Raw genomic sequence first — 5,670 nt, forward strand, 5'->3', positions numbered from 1 at the left:
TGTTAGTTTGATAGAGACATCCAGTGGAATTCCGAAGTACATTCGTTGCAGTTATTTTTAAACAAGGAAGGAAAGTCGGTACAGCTTTAACACATGCTTACAAAGTTGAGGCATCGTTTAATCAATTACCCGATTCCCTCCGAAAGTTGTTCGACACTTGTACGGATATACAGGCCTTGGCATACAAGTGGGGAGGGCAGGCATCAGAATCGCGCCTTTTCTTTACATAATTCAAAACGATTGTGGTCTTAGAAGTTTTAAAATGTTATTTCGAATCCCGAAGATGACGTTTTAATGCTGTTATCGGCTCTGAATAAGAAACTGTATTAATCCCATTTGATTTTTGACTTCATTAGCCATGTCAGACTATGCTGAAATGTTAACTTCGTAATGTTGCCTTTGGCTGTCAGATACACATTGGGTTTTTTTTCGTTGGCTTTAAAGTTACAGTAAGATTCGGCGTGTCTCATGCTAAAATGTAATATTTAACTGCTTGAACCTTTCTGGCTTAAGTCAAGTTGTGTGATGTTACCCAGGCGGAAGCATGATGCTTTTTCAAAAATCGAAAGAGTGAAACACGAAAATATTCTCATTGGCATTTTTGCATAGGGTTTAGAGGTGTGTATTTCTCTTGCGTTACGTATGGAACTATAGGCCTACTCTTTTTGAAGTGACCGAGCACGTTGCATTAGACGTATCTACACAAGCATTGAGTCTGTATTTATACACTAGATTTAAAGAAACGTTATGAAACTTTCTTCACAGACAGGATACCTGGTGCTTTTCGTGCCTTCCTCACGTTTTGGTGACCTATGGGGCAGAATTATAAGAACTTAAACTTCTAAACCTTCGAATGTATGTAGTTATTTGTTGAGAGAAGTTTAAAATGCAACCGGTAGTATTGAGCAGCAAAAAATACAAAATCAGCTCATCAAAGCTTCTCTCTTGAATGTATGTCAGGCCATGATGCTTGAGCATCACTTCGTTAAAGGTTTGTTTGTCGATGTGTAATTCTGTACCGCCCTTGGCACTGAATAGCCTATGGATAACGTGGAATGTTGACATAGGAGTACTTGATGTTAACATTTCTATTAAATTCACAAAACCTGTCAGAAATAATGGGATTGGCTGTGTATACGTGTATACAGAACCCTGTTACAGACCTGACTTGGTGCCATGCAGTAGAATAGCTATACATTTTACCATTGTCTGGAATTCAAAGTGTGTTGCAAAAACTATGTATTAAAATCGTCATATATGCAGATGTTCGCAGCGGCTAGATGTAACACAACGTTGCAGTTCACGATTCTACGAGCAGTGTTCCGTTAACGCGTGCGCTACGTTGTCCCTGAATAGAAGGATATGCATTAGTGCATTCCTCTAGGCAACAAACCGAGCTTCTCGTGTACACTATCTGTGCTAGTGAAAACCGACTTCGCGAGGTTTGTTTATATAACTTAAGACAGGCATAAAATTTTATCTGTGTTGTTATCATTACTTCTGCTAAAATTACTAATAGCGATAACTGAAAGAATCACTTACCCAAATCTATTCGAAGGGGATAGAAATATCGCTCGTCTACCCCAGAGGGTTCCTTTGTTGAGAAGTTGTGATGGCAATGTCAGCGTGTCTCTCTTGAAATTGAAATGCCTACGTTGTTTTTCAAACTATCGAAAGTGGAATGTAGATGCCCTTAAGGCTCCCGAAGAGTCGCATGCAGCTCCGCTCATATCTCGTGGTGAGCTGGATAGTTCCGGGTTGCCTCCGCGGCACAGTATTACTTTATCTTGGCATGAGATGGCCGGATTACCTTTTTATCATTGCAAATAATTGGTTCCCATACCTTCATGTGTGAACCACAAGATTATCATTCACTATATATAGCGCTGTCCGACTTGTTACGGTGGTGTCTGAATTGCCATTTGTCAAATTCTCAGCTGTATTAAAAACATGCACCCAAATCCCTATTAAACATGAAGACAGGAATAAGGGACAAACGTTTTTATACATTCTGAGTCGCGAACACACATATTGAACACACATGCCACAATTGATGAATTGTTGTTAATCCTATTTTCTGCAAATTCATAGCTAACATGACTTAATGCGGGCTTTATTTTGCTGTACACCATCACAAAAGGCTCGCTTCCCTTAGTGGTGACGTTTGTGAGTTTTATAGGAGGAAAGGTTGTGAGATAGATATTACCCTGGGCGATTCTTATTTTATTGGACTATTACAAGAAGGCAATGTAGAGATACGTTTTAGGTGATGTCTGCAGATGCTTAAACCAGGATCTTGGTGCATTTTTACCGTTTTCCTTTGACAAGGCCATTACAGCAACGCTATCATATTTTCGGAGATTCCTACCGCCTGACAATTAGGGACCGAAGCGCACACTGATGAAGGTAAACGGATGAGGTAAGGTCTCAGTTTGCACTGAGCGGACTAGATTCATTTCATTAATGAAAATACTCGCCTATATTATGCATATTTTACAGTGACGCGGCCATGGCATCTAAAGGTAGCTTGTGTACTTCAGTAACTGGGAGACGTTATAGTAGCCAGTTTAACGGAGGCAAAGGCAAAGGCAAAGGCTGTCAGACTATAAATGATGTCCTAGATTTTCGCATCTGTTACCCAAAGTTATCAGCAATATGATCGTTTGCTTGAATGTGTATTGTAGCGCCAGTTGTGCACGGATCCTTGCGTGCATGAATGAAAACCTCACACTGAAATGTAATAATAGCTGCAGGGAGATCATAGCATGCAAATCTGTTCACAAGTAGGAGCTCACATTGTGGTTTGATGAATAAATGAACACTTGTCAATTCAAAGGCGTATGAAGACATGGCAAACCAGGATCTCGAGTAGTAGCCAATAGCGACTAAGAATGGCACGCCTGGAAGGAAAATTCGGCCCGGCTGGATTTATTTAGATCAATAAGTCTGACTTCGGAAAGTAAAATTTGGAAAGCATTTATACCGAGAGCTTGCGTGCACCGATTTCCCTATTAAGCCTATTGTTAAAACGAATCAGCACTTAATATCTTATTCTCTACAAATAATAATGAAACAGAAATGGTATTCCGAAATGGTGACACAGGATGGTCTCATTTAAGCAGGTGTATCTAAGACCTGTATAAGTCATATACATGTCTTAAATGGCTATGTGCTAAATTGAATACCTCGACACTAGCCCCAGGATGCTTCGTCTGGTAATCAGTCCGGGTTTTATTCGACTTGGCCGATTCAGCTTTACCTTCCGAATTACATTTAAGGAGTTAGCGTCATTTGATGAAATGCAAATGTGAAAATTCCCACTCCTTTACGGCCAGCTTGGTTATTTTACTGTTCATGTTTGTTACTGACAAGCATACATACGTGACCATTTTACATTGTTAAATAGTGGTGTAGACATCAAATTTACCTGTCTGCACATTTCAAGTTGCATAAGTGATGCGGATGGACCCCCTGACACATTTCTGAGGAAAACGTTTTCACAAAACCCTTCTTTGATCTAGAACCTGCTTAATAAACCATTCTAAATGTGAGGGGATGCGAGGGTTTGAAGCTAGCTGCAAATGCTCTCCAGTCTTTTTCTGTGTGTTTTGTTTGCATTTGTGCAAACGGCAGACAATAGAGTTGGAGAATTAACGGGGTAAATTGTCGTAATTTTCCTGTAAATGTTAGCTCTAGTCTACATATGAGATAGAAAGAAAGAGGAAAACGAGCGTGTGTGTGTGTGTCGGGGGGAGGGGGGGGCGAAGAGGGCAAAGGGTTAGGGGGTGGGGGCTGAAATGCGAAAGAGAGCTGCGGAGTGGATCATTGATGACTGCTGGTTGGGAGCGCTAGAAGAGCAACCATAGCTACCCTCACGTTTTCCTCTCTGCGCTTGTTTTCCGCTACTCGCAAGCATTCAGTAGCGATTGACAGGAAGGCAGACAGAGAGAGAGAGGGAGAGAGAAAGAGAGAGGGGGACGCGAAGGCGGAGACGAACCTGGTGTTCAAGGGGAGGACTGTAATCTTGCTTGGGTCTGCACACTCGTCAGACAAGGTTTACTGAAAAAAGTTCGCGGTTCACGAAAATAACCCGGTCACTATTACCTTGTGATAAATATTCTTTCCTCCTTTTAAAAACTTGGGCGTCTGGCAATCTGGAGGTGTTTTGGAGCGAAAACCAATTACTGGATGTGCTGGGTAGAACTTTGGAGTTATACGTTTGGAATATGTATTAAAGCTACAGACAACTGAATCAAATCAAAATTTTTCTCAGAAAAAAAAATCAGGACAACACCACTCCGCCTCGAGGGATTCGCAACGCTGAACGGCTCGTCTCTTCAAACGAGGTAAAAGAGGTTCCAGAATGCAGTGTAGTTCGTGCTTTCGCGATCAGCGGTTCACTTAGGTCATTGTTATTGCAATCCCTGCCCACTAAGGCCTGTACGCTTAGAAATCCTATTCGAGACTCAATTCTAAGGCATTGTTGATGTCTGCGCTTATGTATATGTTCTGTCTCCTCATGCAATAATTGGTGATCAATCTGTGCTGTTATTATTGAATAAGAGGTTGGTAGCCGAAATAAATTGTAAAGCTAATGTCTTTGATATTACTATTACGGTTCTTATTCTCAAAGTAACGCATCTCTTTTTCAGGGCCACGCTCACATCACACATATTCATGAAATATGTACGTAATAATAACGTGGGATGCTTCATTATGGAAGAAGCTATATGCATGCCATGATTTTCGTTTGCGCACTGACGACCTAATAGTACAAGCTGGTTTGCAAGCATTAATAAACAGTTGCTACTTATGACACTTATAGAAGAATGCGATTAGCATTTATTAATACAAAATGTATCTCATGCCAGGCGCTCTTTGTTAACGTTTGACGGCTTTACATTATTATTATTATTATTATTATTATTATTATCATCATCATCATCATTATTATTATTATTATTGAAAAGCAATTAGTACATCAATACTCTAACCAAAAATCATGATTTTGGCAAACTCAAGTAATTTGTTTAATCTCAGCTATACTCGTGTTACCAATTTGAATTAGTGCTATCATGTGTATAAAAGACCATTTGAATAACATTCCAAAAGTAAAATATTTCCAAGTAATCATACGAACCGACACCGTTGCACATAATTCGTGACATCAGATGTAAAAAAAAAAAAACAGCAAAGTCCAAACGAGTCTGCTGTGGACATTGTAAACGAAGGGACTGACCTGTATACCACTCTGCGGTTGTGCTTTTTGTCCAAGGCTCTGTTTTATGTTTGGCTACATGAATTTAACTGTAGGCCCACTTCAGATTTCCAGAAATGGGCCGACCATACATGCTTGTCAATAGATGTATAAACATCTGCAAGTACATTTGTATGCGGTTTAAATTACATTCATCATATTTTTAGACCAGATTCTGTTTGACAATGTCCCTTTTATATGTGAATTTGTTTTAGGCCTACCCAGCGCGGTATACATCCGGATGACATCTATTTTTCTTTTTTCGTTTAAATTTTATTATATTGATGTACTCATTGTTTCTGGTTCTTTCCATTTTCAGTGTTGAGTCATTGTCGTATTGAATATTTCTAGATTTTTTATTTGCTTGATTTGTTTCGTGTATTGACAGTTGGACTCCAGTCTAAAGATCTGAC

Source organism: Megalops cyprinoides, chromosome 4 (genome assembly GCF_013368585.1).
Source record: "Megalops cyprinoides isolate fMegCyp1 chromosome 4, fMegCyp1.pri, whole genome shotgun sequence".
In the NCBI taxonomy this organism is placed as follows: Eukaryota; Metazoa; Chordata; class Actinopteri; order Elopiformes; family Megalopidae; genus Megalops; species Megalops cyprinoides.